Below are 15508 nucleotides of genomic sequence, written 5' to 3'. Positions count from 1 at the left end.
CACAGGGATGCTGCTTCAGCCTTATAAAATCAGAAGACCATTAGTGGTAGCTAAGGGGAGTTTGCTTGCATCTTTGTCTTTGAAGAGTATTAAATGCATCTCTTTATTGACTTTAATCAGCAAGCAAAACACTACATTAAAAAATTAAATGCATGCGAAAACAGCACTTCTCTACATAGCTCTGCCTGCAGTTCAAGGAGGAGGAATGGCAAAGGAAGCTAAAAACTGACAAAAAGGAAAAGTACAGAAAGAAACCTTTCTTTCTGCTAAGTGGGCATTGCTAAGCCTTCATCCGCTTGTTTATAACCACCGGGCAGAACAGCAGCACAATTGTCCTACCTCGCACTGGCCTGTTTTCAGCAGGAATGCTTTGGTCATTCAGCCCCTGGCATCAGATACACGACGCTTTTACCCTGGCAGTCTCTCCTTTCTGCCATTTCTTCCCTGTCTCTCCCTTTGGATGCCATCCAGGCACGCAGGATCTGCTGAAAATTCATCAACTGCCTGGCTCGAAGTGGCTGTAATAATTAAAAGTGAGGTGGAAGCTGAAGCAAGGCATGGAAAAAATCCCCCATTGTCAGGGATTGTACAAAAAAGGAAAAAAAGGGGAGAAGGGGAGAGGAATGAGTGCTGAGGATCTGCATGTACCAAAAAACATGGTTTGAAGATAAGTGGTGCTGAGCAAGAGCATCACCATCAGGGGGTCCCACCTGGGTACCATGCTGTGAAAGGGATCAAGATCCCGAATGAGCAGAAAAGCAAAGCATTTAGACCCAGTACTCTAAAACACCCCACAGGAGCAGCTTTTTTCTCAAACATGAAACATTTAGTGGCACGCCATGGTTTGTATTTGTTTTGTTAAGCCTTGTCCTTTTCTACTCACTTCTGTCTCAGACGCTACCTCATTCAACGTGGCCATCTGTCCTCAGAAAGACTTTTTCTTGAGAGGCAATGACTGTGCAGGTGAATTTACACAAATAAAATTATATTCTGTGTATTTTCTCAGCTCACTGGGTACTCTCTGCCTCAAGTCGTATTAGAAATCAAAAAGAAGCTACGTGTATAGGTTACTGTATTTATAAGTGCATTTATACGCTAATGCATACTTAAGTAGTTTGGGGAGTATTACTGCACTAGAAATTCTCTCCATGCCATACCAGAAAACAAATGCATCAGAGATAACTCATGTAATAGGCAGAAGCAGGTATTAACATCTCTACCTTGAATTACTGAGGGATTTTAGCACCGACTCAAACTATTATTAGCCTTGCACACCCCTTAGCCCAGCCCACGGCACCGGACTACAGCAAGATGGGCATGAGGAACTGGGCTGATGTGCAATTCGGCTGTGAGGAACAGGATGGCACCCAAAAAGAAAACATTTCCCTAATTTCTTGTCAAGAAACCGTCAGCATCTGCAAGTGCCCTACCCAGTGATGCTTCCTTTTCCAGAGAAATGCTACTTTTGGTATCTCATGAGCAAAATAACATGTGGATCCAGCTACTCAGGAAGCAGTGAAAGCAAGCCTTTAAGTAGAAATGCACAGCTTTCTCTCTGAGAACACAACTTAATAGTAAGTTAAGACCTATTTTACTTCTCAAATTTCCAATTGAAAGCTAGCAACTTAATTAAACTCTCAGGAAAAATTAGTGCTTAAGATCTTTCAACACTACAACCATAAAGCAATTTAAGAATTACAACCATTGAAGTCTAAACGCAAACTTATGACTCCTGCAGACTTCAGCACGGCTCACACAGATCCTTTATAAGCTAATGCTTAGGACAACCTAGTTATTCAGAATGCTTTGCACGCTGTCAGAGTAGGAATAACCAGAAACCCTCTCTTCTCAACAGCCATTTCTCCTCTCAGCTAGCTACATGCAATTTTCCCCCTGACTAGATGCAATTAATACAGAAAACTAGAAATATTTTGCTTATTTATGATTATACTTTAATGAAATTTTTCCAGCATTAAGAAACAGTGAGAGCAGAAACAACAGATCTAATTGATCCCCAAGAGTTCTGCAACCTAAATAGGGGAAAAAAAGACTAGATATTCCTAGAGTGCCCAACTGTTCAGGTCAATATTGCTCGTAGCATGACAAACGCTCCATTTTCACACAGTGCAGCCCTCGCTAATAGCTTATGGTGTTCTTTAAAAGCCTAGCAATCAATAAAAAGCAATTTAAAAACTTAGTCAAAAGGGTCTGCTAATGCCATAGAGATTAAGCAGACACTGACCCAACGTTTCCTCTAAACTCTAAAATTAGCCCAAAGGACAAGCTTGCCATTGCGATCAGACTTAGAGGCAGAGATGCAAAGAAAATGCAGTACATTTTATATTCTACCATTTTTAAATGCATCTAGCTCCAGGCTCACACCATGCAGATATTTTCAAGTGGGTAATTCTTGCATGGATAATCATAGTCCCACCGAGATGAGGCTGTGATGCACGGGGCTGTGCCTGCGTTAATGCTTGGCTGAAACGACAGCACGGTGGTTTCCCAAAACTCGGAGTAACCCCAGTCCCAGTTATTTATCATTTCACACCCTCGCATGTACCAACATCAGGAAAAGCCCGGAGCTCTGACCTCATTAAGCTGTAATTGCACAGTCCGTCAGCAGACACATTTACTCATCCAAGTAAGCGTCCACTCTGTCAATAACCCAAGCTGATAAATTTAGTTAATAACCCCGCCTGAAAAGCAGGCAAACTTCAATAAGTGCCTTTTTTTTTTCCCTCCCCAAATCACTCTGCTTTCTCCCAGCTTTATTGAAATTATTTAGCTTTCCTGTACCAGATGAAAAACAGATGTCCTACAGAGGGAAAGCCTGCACGAGCCAGGAGAAACCAAGACAGCAACAAGCAGGTCCCACCCATTCATTACCCCTATATTTCACTCATGCCATAAGGCTATTTATATTGCATCTCTATTATTACAAATATTATAATTGTGATGTAATTCTGGAAACCACAATTTTCTCCTCTGTAGCAGAGGAAAGGAGAAAGCAGCAAGCAAGTTAAAAGGCTCCAGCAAAGTTTCTTTGTGCTGCATAAGCACTTTCAAAAGCTTCGCTCACATTTTGCGGCATTAATGCCAATATTATGGTTTGTAATCCCTTTTGAAGCAGCCCAAGCCCAGTATTAATCCAAGCTTACTAGCTCTTGGATGCCCACTTGCTATACTTACAACAGGAATAAAGGAAAGGAGCCTGCACACACGCACACGAGGCAATTCAGGAAGTATTGCCACGCGTGTGTTTGAGGGAATACTGAAGGCAATCCTTCATTTACAGTCTGCATGGGGAACAGAGATGTACTGGCAGTGGGCAGCTGCCTGATGCAAAAACAGGGAGCGAGATAAAACCCTGAGTGATTTGCACACTGCCTGGCTACACGTGTGGGCAACTGCAGGGCAGGTGACCTGACCTGGGTGAATCTCCAGGCGCACGGCCCCCGGAGGACACAGTTTTCCTTCAAACTGCTCCATCTGTGCTCACCCAAAGGTTTTGGTAACAGAGCTCTCGGACTCGAATCACTTGTACAAGAGCCATTAAGAGTGGCTGCAATGCAGAGCACAGGAAAGCGAGTGGGGAAACAAGCCTTGTCATGCTGGATTTGCTGCACAAAAATCAATGGCCAATACGTGCCTGTGTACAGGCAGCCTGCGCACAGACAGCAATGCTCAGAGGACCACAATGGCAATCACAGAGCATCCCTGGGATATGGAGCTCTTACTTTGGGCGATTCACTTGATTTCTTCAAAACTGACTTAATACTTAAAATACACCAACAGCAAGCTAGTTTTGACATCCTATTCAGCTGCCTGTTACACACGTGTCCTGCAGTCCCACCTTCAGCAGGGCCACCTGTGAGCAGTAACATCCCTCACCTTCAGTTAAATGCAGCAGGTAAAACAGGAGGGACGTTTCATCAAAATATTTTCTGTATCCTCCACAGATGGATGCACATTCCCATCACAACAAAAGGCTTTGCTTATGTTATCATCTGTGTTCCTCCGCAGCTTGAGAATTAAGTTCAGGTACTGCGTTTTAGGAGGAGGACGCCAAAGCACAACACAGAAAAAATTCTTGGGTTTAGGTGGTTGACCATTTTTTGGCCTCCCGCATGGCAACTGCGACACATCCTCGTGTTCAGCATCCACGATCTCAATGAATGCAAAACACCAGCGTGTGCCCTCCTCAAGCCGAGGTTCAGCAATGTTTCCGTGCTGTAGTTTCTCCTGGCAAGCATCTTGTGCTGCAAGCCAGCCTGGCCCCACGAGGCACACAGGGAAGAGCAGTGCCCTTGTCCCCTTCTGCAGGGCTCATCCGCTCTGGGACAGAGGGGAGCGAGCTAGAATTAACAAGAGCAACCAAATGCAAAAATTGCATGTTACGTTTGGCAGCAGGCTGGTATTAGATCACTGCGAATCCCAGCTTAAGCCCCTTAATAAAGTTCAAACATGAATTTCCTGACTAAGGTAAAAAGCCTGGCTAAAATTTATGAACTGCTGGCAAGTTTACCGCTATCCCAGAGGCCTCCAAATACCAAGACAACTCTGGCCCACAAATGCAGAGTTCAGGCAGATAACTTGGATACATTCCTCTTTTAGCATCCCTGGAGCTGGAGCCTAAGCAATGAAGAAACAAAATGTAGCAAGAACAGAAAGGTACTCTGGTGAAAATAAGAGGTTTGATTAATCCACAAGAGGCAAAATATCCATTTTATATATTATGAGACCATCACTCTCTGACAGCAGTGATTTCAGGGCTTGTTCTTGTGCACGCTGCTGCTGAAGCACAGCTATGATGAGACACCCGCAATATTTTTTTTCTGTTTTTGCAAATGATCGAGTTACTTCAGCAATAAGGACACAACTTACTAGAAGGCACCCCTACCTTTTCAGAGCCTTAAACTAAATGGCAGAACATTATTGCCAAAGCTCACAGAGTTTATTTTCAATTAAGGAATGGATACAAGCCTTGCACAGAAGGGCATTTAATTTCCTGCTTCGGGGAGGCAACCCAAACCTTCCCCAGCTCCATCAGACACAGCCTACTCCACCTACCACGCAGCTGATTCATATCTCTCCCTTGAATAATGCCTTACAAGAAGTCTCATTGTACTCACTTCAGAGCTCACTTCTTATCTGCAGGGTGAGGAGCATTTACAGTCGAGTCGAGGATCTGCAGAGTCTGGAGAATTCAGAACGCCAAGCTGGCAGCGTATGCAAAAAGGCAGAGAGGGGCAGAGTCGTCAGTCAGGCTGCAGCACTCAGCAAATGCAAGCTCCACGCAGGAATATGGTTCTGCAGGTTGTATATAAAGTGGGGCTTGCCCCACTCAATTCAGAGGTGGAAGAAATGCTGACTTGCCTGATAGTTGTCACTAAATATCTATTGACAGCAGCAGATGCTCTTTCCTCTGACATTTTCATTTATCTTTTGGAAACAAACAAAAAAACACCAGAATTTTCTGCTCCTCAGGATGACTTTCTAGAGCAACAAGATCTCCTTCAGTAGAAGCTACCAGTGCAGCACACAAATCCAGTAGTTTCACAGTGAAATTTAGAAGCTGTGAGAAGAAAAACCCCAAAAGAACCCCACACATCTGTAGTGGAGAGACTCAGCATTGCCCACTGCATGTGCCCCCGCCAGCCTGCGTTTCTGTAACTCCAAATATAAAGAAAGCAGGAATTCTGCAAAAGAGAAACTAGATTCATATTTTATTAAAATCAGCTTGGTCTCTTCCTCTATCAGTTCAATGTGAGCAAGGAGGGAACAACAGGGATGTGGTGGTACTACCAAACAACTATGAACCATTATAAGTTGCCTATCACCAAAAAAATGTAAGAACCAAAAAGGTGACATCAGAATTTTTTCTTTTCCTCCAGTTTTGGTAGAATTCTACAGAACAACAGCATTGCTGACGCTGCAAGGGTCACCTGTAACATTTAATTATTTTGGAAACCAGAGGCTGGACCAGTTTTTGTATGTGCAAGCCCAGTTGTGGCTATCGCTGGCAAGCACTCAGCATCACTCCTTCCTCAAACTCTCCTGAAACCATTTCCACTTCCCAAGACAGCCCTTGGATTTGAAGCAGATGAAGGCTTTAACACTTGGCCCTCATCTTTGATGAGAGCATTTTTATTCACCTGCTTTCATTCTCATCTGGTATCCCTCATGCAACTCCTTGTCCAAGATCCTGATGAAAAATAAATAAGTAAATCTGCCTACATTGGGGCAATCTGCAGATATTTGATCCCTACCACATTTTCATTCCCTTCAACCAAACACAAGGATGCTACAGATCTGGAAAATGCTGTCAAAATAAAGCCACATTTTGTTATTGCACCATGGCCAGAAATTGCTTTCAGAACCAGAAATTGTTGGGTTTTTTTTCAGATTTCTCTCCCCACCAAACTCATCCTCTTGCCCCACAGTTGCTGGTACAGCCACCCATTTTCTGAGACGTGCTCTCTCTGCAAAACCTCGCTTTCCTGAAAGTGGCAATGAGGGGAGTTTTTGACACAGAGAGGGCCTTTAAAACAAAGTTACAGATTTTGCACTGCTGACCTGAATATAATAATTCTTCATTCACTGCAAGGCACCTAAAATATAAAAAAATAGATTTCATGCACTCCTAATTTTTTCCTTAATCACTTTTTTTTCTTGAAATTTATACTTGGTGTGTGGCATTAGCACTTAAGTATTTTAACAGGAACTGTTTGACAACCCTTACAGTACACCCTGCTACCAGTCTGCCCATAGCAAGGTGTACTGCCCCAAACTGAATTGACCACTTTGATAGAAGTATTTAACACATCCAAAAATGCTCAAAAAATCAGAAATAGTTCTGATTCCTACTTCTCCTAGTAGGATTAGTGGATTATGTGGTTTCTCGGTACCTTTTGTAATGAAGCTAACTGACACAATCAGCCCTCATGATTGTAAGTAATGGTTCTCCATTACTGCAAACTGCCCCGATTTGGCTAAATTTGGAACATGATTTCAATTCTTAAAAAACATTGCAACATCTCTTCTTCTATTCTGGCTTTACCCACGCTTGTTGTCAGGGTTAAGACTCTTGAAAACTGAAACACATCCTCTGAAAGCTGCTCGGCTCTCGCAAGAAGGAACTGAATTATTCATCTCGGGTTTGGACGAGCACACCCGCAGAGGATGCCTGCCGGTCCTTCCTCTAGGCACCGTTCGTTGCATCGGCTCTGCAGTCATACCAAAAATGTTAAGTGTCACGTAGCTGTAAGATGAATTTTTATGGAACTGCTGCAGGGTTGAAAATAGGAAACCCTTACTGGCTTAGCAGCCAGGAGCACAACAGCAGACAGCACACCCGTGGTGCCGCCTGTATCAAGATCACTGCCAGCAGTCGGCACGGACTTCACGTAGTCCAATAGACCCCCAAAAGTCCATCCAGACCTACCGGACTGATTTCTGATGCCAAATGAGGGATTCCCTGAGCCCCAGGCAACTGAAAGCCATGGGTGAAAGTCACCTGCCCTGCTTACTCTGCTTCCCAGAGATGTGAGGGAGGATGAGGTGAAGCCTTTGTCCTGCTAAGCCCAGCCATCCCCGCTGCGGGGAAGGAATGGAACCTTGTAGAATGTCATCTGGGGGAAGGATTGTTCCCTTGCCCTCTCCACGTGCCCAGCTTTAACTGGGCTTGGCAGTATTTAACTCCAGAAGCTGCAGCAGCTAAGCAGGTACCTGCCTATGCCCTGATGCACTGCTCCACTCATTGATCTGATTCCTGTTAAAGCAGCCAGCAGCAGAGCTGTTTGGTCAGCACGTGATGCACTTTGTTCAGCTTCATATTTAGCAGGCGCTGGGACCATGATGAAGCAGCAATCTTCTCCAAGCTGCAGAAGAGACCAGAGCAACAGCAGACCTACAGCTACATCACAATTCAGTTGGCTCCCAGGTAGGTCTTCAAAGGGAACCTCCTGGTCATCCCCACCTGAGTTTCAGTGCTCTGAGACCACTCAGACCCAAACAAAATCCACGTTTTTATCAGAGTATAGTGCAACAGGAGGCGTTCAGCCACAGGGCCAAGTTGGGGCTCATCAGAACTAAAACTCCAGAGACATGTGTGTGGACTCAGCCTTGGCTGCTTCCCTCGGCACAACAGCTCCCTGCGGTGCTGAACTGCTTGCTAACGTACACGTACTATATATACACAGGCCCTGTAACGTATGCTTGCGTATTTATCTTGTAATTCCCATCAAGGGCAGCTAGGTAGAACAGTACCTTTAAAAATAACAGTGCTTGCAGACCTGCCCCAGCTCATACAGAGAAGCAAAGCAAAGGAGGAACAGGAACAAAGGCCAGGCAGGTGCACCCACTCTGAAAGCAGCCCTGGTCACTTAGGTTTATACAGAAAAAAAGGTTGATTTAGAAGAAAAATCGTTAATTAATCATGCTTACTCTGTCTCCACTGCACAGCAAAAATGAAGTAACAAAACCCACTACCATGTTATAAATAGCAAGGGCAGGGGGGTTGAAACCAGATGACCTCTAGGTCCCTTCCAACCCAAGCCATTCTGTGACTCCATGACTTGAGGACACTGAGACTTGACTTCAAAGCTTTTATGTGCTGTCTTGGCAAGCAATGTGTTGGCACTCCCAGTGCTCAGGAGGATGCTGTAGCTGAGTCATCAAGCAGGCAAGGGGCTATCGCAAGGCACAGGTCCTTGGGCACCTCGCAACACGCAGGATTTGGCAGCGAAACCCTGCACTCTCTAGAGAGGTTTAATGGGGAGCACTCACGTTGCATGCCTGTAACAGCCATATGGACACCAGAAACCATTAAAAAGCCAAAATTCATCAACTGCTATTTTGCATTAATTACCGATTATTCTGTAACTAGAACACCACAGCTTTTTCCAGTGCTGTACCAACTGCATAAGGGCTGGGACTTCTGCACCTCCGTTATCAATACTGCGTTCTCGTGGAAGCTTCACTGAGCAGCAGCAGCTCAATCTTCCTTTGAAACATCACTTACCAGGTGCTACGTTATCATTGCACAATCTAGTGAAAATGAAAGAAAAGCTTCATAAAGTGTATGTTTTCATATTCAGGTTAAAATGAAAAGCTTACATGCAGCACAAAACCAAATAACAGATAAACTGAAGAAATATATGTGCTAAGCCACTACAAGAAAAAAAAAAGTATTAATGAAAAATCAACAGTCCTCTAATACCATATAATGCTGACATGGTTAAAAAAAAAATGCTGCTGCAAAATAATTCTGAGGGTGACAATACACATGCTTTCAGACCAGAAGTCTTAATCTGGATTCACTATGGTAGCACATAAGCACGAACACACGGCCCCCTGCTAGGGACAGACTCAGGATTATATACCTCAATAGAGGAAAAACATGAAACCCTGAAAGAATGAAAGAAAACTAAAGAAAGAAGATAAAAATGGAAGGGTATGAATGAGAGCAAATGGCAAAGCAAAGCAATTCACCCAAAAGAGATGGTGAGGGGGCTAAGGAACACAGGAGGGAGGAAAAGACAAGGAGGTGGGGAAAAAATGGGATATTTGGACTCGAAGGTTCAGTAAAAAGCACTGCACTCAGCATGGTCAGGGCTTTATTTGTTGTTTCCACCAGGGGAAACAAAATAGCTGCTTATTCTTAGGGGTAGAGAAAAAGGCCATTTCTCATAAACCTGCTTTAGTAACTGATCGATTTTCCTGCAGCCACCTCAGGTCAGAAATAACCATTTCCATCATTCAAACATAATAAAATGACTTTTGAATTGAGGTGGTGAAATATTTGCTGAGGATAGCAAATAATGGAGAAAAAGAAAAGTCAAATTCCACCACCGATGTGGTCAATCTGGCTGTTCCACAGCCTCTAAAGAAAAAGGACTGAGTAATTCCGAACTGGAGAAGCCGATGAATGGCACACTTTGACACAGAGGCAGAAAGTGTAAAATATCATGAGCTAAAGAATAACAGCATTTTGGAAACACTGCTGAAAAGCATTTAGTGCATGGGCATTGCTGTATGACTCCTTTGTGTCGCTGCTGCTGTCAGAGGCCTGCACAAATTCTTCTCACATTAGACATAATCTGTATAATCTCTGTGAGCTGTTCCCCTTCTGGCCTTCCCGTGCGTTTGGAAGAGGAGAAAGCAATGCTCAAATCCCGGCTGCTGCACCAAACTTCCATGCCTAACTCAGGCCACACATGAGATCAGTAATAATTGTACATATTACAGGCTAAAAGTTATCAAGAGCAAGCAAAGAGCAGACGTAAATCCCTACTTCAGATGTAAAACCTCTCGAGACACTTGGCCCAACATCATGATTTGAAATGTTGTGTGCAATTGGCTTCTGGTAACAACAGCTCCTCCTTGTCCCGTGCTGCTCGGGTACCCCAAAGGTCCAGGACATGCCCAAATGTCGGAGTTAACTGATTTTTTGCTCCATTCAAAAGCTCTTTGTGGCGCTCTGAAGCATTCAGAAGCATCTACTGCACTTCTGGCAGGGAAGCAGTATTTTCTCCTAGCCTCAGCCAGCTCCTCAGCTGCTGCAAGCAGCTCCCTGGCTTGACTCAGCTCGGGAGGAGGAGGGATGGAGCCTGCTCGTGACCATGGCCAAGTTCTATACAATAAAATTAAATACCTTTTAATTGCTGCTTACGTATTCCTCCAGCAATTTAACAAGTAGAAGAAAAAGAAAAGATGCTAGACTTCCAGGCCTGAAGGTTGAAGCTGTAATTTTCACAGACCTGCTAAAGGTGTAAAGTTGTTCCAGAAATTAAAAAAAACACATTGCTACGGTGCTGTTCCTAACATCTCAACACAACCCCCCACCTATTGGGAAGGCACGTAGCATTGCTATCACTACGAAAGGCTAGCTGTTATTTTCCAAAAGCAATTCAAGCCACCAATTCTTCTTATTTTTTTTTTTTGGCACAGACAATGCAACCGTACATCAGTGAATGACAGCAACAGCTCCCATCCACAGCCAGCAGTGATCGTTAGCCTGTCACAGAAACATTTCTTTTTGTTATTATTTCTTTTTTTAAAAAAAGCAATTGAGAAATCCCCACTGGGACATTTTTAAGATGCATGCAAACAGCTGCTTAGAAAACACGTCTGGTTTTTGTAGCTGCAGTGCTTCTTGCGACAACCGAGATGTCAGCAAAACTTCAGCTGCTGGATCGATCCGGCACAGGCTCCTGGAGCTACAGGAATGTCCTAAACCTGCCTGGAGATACGTGGCCATACCAGGGCCAGGGGGCAGTTTGCTACTGTTTGCATTTGTGCTGAGAAATAAAGAAAAATCACACAGCCTGACAAATCAACTTGCACTCAGGCTGCTCCAGTGAAGCTTATGTGTGCAATTTGTCTTTCACTGGGTCCTGAGCAGAGGACGCTCATGATCCTGCTGGGGCTGGGCTTTCCACCTCTACAAGATTTAACACTATGAAAATACAAGTTCATCCTGATGTTTTAGCTAATGTAATTAAAGGGAAAACGGTGTCTTAAGACACTGTCATAAACAATTTTTTAAAGTTTGTATTGATTAGAAGTAGAATGAAACGACAGTTAATGGGAAAATGTTCCTGCATTACAACTCTACATACAAGAATTCAAATACTGCTACCACTTAATGGAAAAAATCTGGAAGAAAATCCCAAGAGTGAAGTTACTGCCACGTCACAAAGATCAAGCATCTATGGTATAAACTTGAACTCCTCCATTAAATGCTTTGTAAAAACAAAACATGCATTGTCTACAAAGCTGTTCTGTACCGGCTTGCAGAGATCCATCCCCAGAAGTTAACAGAAAATACAGGGATACTTCCTAACAGACTTCTTCCTTCTCCTCAAGGCCTATAGCAGTGGATAATGACTTTCCCAAAGCCAAAGCTACACTTTCAAGAAATAAAATCCAGTTCGCCTCCCAAAGTTTGTGTGGACACTAGGAAAAGCTCTTCAGAATTTTTAAGCATTCTTAGCCTGAAGCCACTGTAAGAAAAAAAGGAAGACCGGATCCTCTTGCCTTCCTCCTCACCCTGCTGAAGCAGCCACCAGGAGCAGGTCTCCCTACCTGAAAAGATGAGAAAATACATAACATTCTGATTTTTTTTTTCAGAACACTAGGTAAGAGCTTGGACTAGAGGATCTTGGAGGTCTTCTCCAACCTGAAAGCCTCTATGATTCTACGAAGGTAAGCCACCCAAGGGCTGTTTTCCAGCTGGACATTCCCTAAATCCACTAGCCTCTGGCTCCCAAGGTTTACATGACCATGACCCGTCTCCAAGAGACCTTGACAAATGAGAACAAAGCGTGGTTGTGGCATGCATCACACCTTTCAAGTCAAGAATTCAAAGGAAAGACAGGAGTCCTAGGTTTCCTGGTCTTCCTCCAACACAGAAAGTAATGAAGCCTCGTTTGCAATAAAAACATCTAATGTTCTTGACAAGTAATAAGCCCTTGAACTATTAGCGTGTATCTGAAATCTTAACTTCACCTTCATACCTTGCACCTTCAGGTTAGTATTTATATCAAACACTGGCACAATTTTCATCTCTTACTTAGATAGGAGAGAGAGATCTAATTTCAGACAAGCTCGTGCTTTTATATGCTTGAGTCTTAGCTAATTATACCCTAGCTCAACTATCTGGGAACTAAAGTGGGTCCCATAACTTCTCCCTATCACACTATTAAAAACCTCCCCTTGGACAGGGATCGGATCCCACGTAACTTCTGGAGCCGCGGTTCACTGACTCGGTGCTGGAGAGCTGCAGCTTAGTGGTTCTGAACAAATTCTTCGTGTGTGGTGTAAGCAGCAGAAACGGAACCAAGAGCAAGTGCCTATTTTGCTGCATGCACGTTCTTCCCAAATATTCTATAATTTCTGTCAAAACTGGCAAGCTTCAAGTCCAAACCTAAGTTGGAAAGCGGCCTGGTGATTACAGCATGGAGAAGAACAGGTTTTGATGCTGAACGATGTGTAGGAAAAAACCCACCCCAAAATCACTGAACTCCAATCAGTCAATGACATCAGGCTTGAATAGTTCTGGCCGAGTAGCTCTGACCTATTCAGTTTGGACTGTGAGCTGTGAATATTTTGGTTAGGTGAATTAATTCAGTGAATTAATGCCATCAAGAGAGGCTGAGCAGCAGCTCTGCCAACGCACATGCTCCTGAAGATAAACGAGTGAGGAGTGGGAATACTGCACAGGAAAACCTCAAGAAACCCACCGTCTTGAGGAAAACCTCAAGAAACCCACTGAGACTTCCGTCTCAGGACAAAATATCGCAGTGGGACTCTAAGTGATTTCAACAGATTTGTAAGCTAGAGATGATTGTTACAAACCTGGCAACAGTCATTAAAAGAGCATATAAAACACATAAAATATCTTAATTTTTCAGTGGAAGATAACTAGAGGGGAGCAACCACTTTGCATGTGGTGTTTATTCCACGGAGTTCCACTATTTTACAGTAGGTTAGACACACTAGTGTCTGGAAGTCCTGCGATAACAGCACTTTTCTGTAGAGCAAACCTTTAACCACAGCTTTTGGAACGCAAATGGAAGTGGAAAAATCTCTTCTGCGTGTTGCTTATTTCTCTCTCAAAAAAAGAGAAATTCTTGGAGTAAAATGTTTCACTAAAAGACATATATACAAACCTACATGCACACACATTCCTGGCACACTTTCTTGATGCTTCCTTAAATAGTATCAGGGTTGGCATCTAAACGAAAAGTAACAATCTATATGGAAATTAAGCAGCAAAGCTACGCACTCTGGGTCCCTGATGGAGCATCAAGCTGAGCGTAATGAAGTTTTCATCTGAAGTACTGCATGAAGTAGATCAGAAACAGAACTCAATTGCACATGCAATTATTCCTCTGATATCTGCATAAAACACCTGAACTTAAGAACTGAATTAAGCACTGAAACTAAAAAAGGCAGAGAGCAAAACTTTGGCCAACTCATCTCTACTGATACCCTACTGGAAAATGGACCTTCTGCAGGCATACAGCGGCCTCCTGTCCAATGCACGGTGCTAGCCACTGCACACAGCTCTTGGATGACAACAGCACACCTAGATGGCAATAACAGCTTGCCTTGACAGCCATCCCAAAAAGCACGGCTTGGACAAGGCTCACAGGAATCTCGTAATGACCTCTGCAAGAAAAAACAAAAAACAAAAAAAAACAACAGAACAATAGCCTTGGGCTATTCCAAAAGGTAAACTTCGGAAAACAGTGAAGCTGCAGAAAGCCTTAAGTTGGCCATGCTTCCGCTCCTTCCATGCGAGCACGGCTGCAAAGGCATTCCCAGGGACGGGGGGAACAGCTCGTGCATCTGGAAATGCTCTGCAAGCAGGCAGAGAGCTCGACAGGAGTGAACACACTCCAACTTGCTGTGCTTCGGCCCCAAAATACCAGGGGTCGACCCACCAACAGGTATGTTGCAGCACATGTGCCTCCCAAAAGGCAAGCCTGAGCCCAACACGATTTCATTTTAAATGGGCAGAAGGAGAATGAGAGGGTCCAAGAAGGCTTCTGGAGAAAGGGAAAAGAATGGGAAGGAAGAGGAAACGTAAATGAGATGCACAAGTTTAGCATCAACCACAAATGGAAGGAATCAAAAGAGGTCAACCTGCAAACTGCTCTCAGGGCAACACAAGCCACGAGAGCCCATCTTCTCTGAAGATCCCTTTTTTAGGCAATTTTAGGAAGCGAGGAAAAAACAGAGGTATGCACATCTTATCTTTCAGACTGCTTGATTTGTGACTATTTTGAACCGAAGCGGCAGATCAGAAGAAATTCTGGATTAACCTGACTTTCTCAGAGCGACCTGGAGGCAGCTGAAGTGCAAGAGCAGAAGCGCAGCTGCCGGAGCAGAGGAATGCAAGCTTCTGTCCCCAAAGCAGAACCAGCCAGCATTCCCTGAACCCTCAGTGCTTCAGGGACAAATCCTGAGACAACAGTCAGGAATTGGAATATACCTAAACAGTGTTCAAAATAAAATGCAAACAAACCAACCAAACCGTGAGTTTTATTATTTTAGGAGACACGGTCAAAGCCACTTTTTAAGACAATAAAATGCAATCCAGCATTTCCTTCTTAAAAAGAAAAACACTGAGAAATTGCTAGAAGTTTGTAGCTAAGTGAGGCCAGGGCTCCTGTGACATCCATGGAGAGGTTTCACCACTGTCACTCAGACTGAGAATTTTGCTTGGTAGCCTTTTTGACTGAGGCAGCACTCACACAGACACAGCCAAAAACACGGTTTGCAATAACAGCTGAACGTTTGCTTCGAAATAATCCACCAGGGAGTTGACAGCGGGCTTTTCTGAGGCGAGAGGAGTGTTTTCCCCGCCCAACAGCAGCTGCCTTTTCTTGGAAAGCCAGCCTGTGCCCCAGGTTTCGGGAGGGAAACTGGCCCGGCTGTGGCAGCTCTTCCATGCCAATGTGAGCCCACCACCCACACCGAGCCCCATGCAGCCAGG

General features: G+C 44.0%; 1 protein-coding gene across 18 annotated transcripts in view; it reads right to left on the bottom strand.

Moving 5' to 3' along the window:
- Positions 1-15508, bottom strand: part of MYO9A (myosin IXA) — a 186293-nt gene that overhangs the window by 134243 nt on the left and 36542 nt on the right. The window lies entirely within an intron of this gene.

Source organism: Anas platyrhynchos, chromosome 11 (assembly GCF_047663525.1).
Source record: "Anas platyrhynchos isolate ZD024472 breed Pekin duck chromosome 11, IASCAAS_PekinDuck_T2T, whole genome shotgun sequence".
NCBI classification, from domain to species: Eukaryota; Metazoa; Chordata; class Aves; order Anseriformes; family Anatidae; genus Anas; species Anas platyrhynchos.
This window is presented reverse-complemented; position numbering and strand designations above follow the sequence as displayed.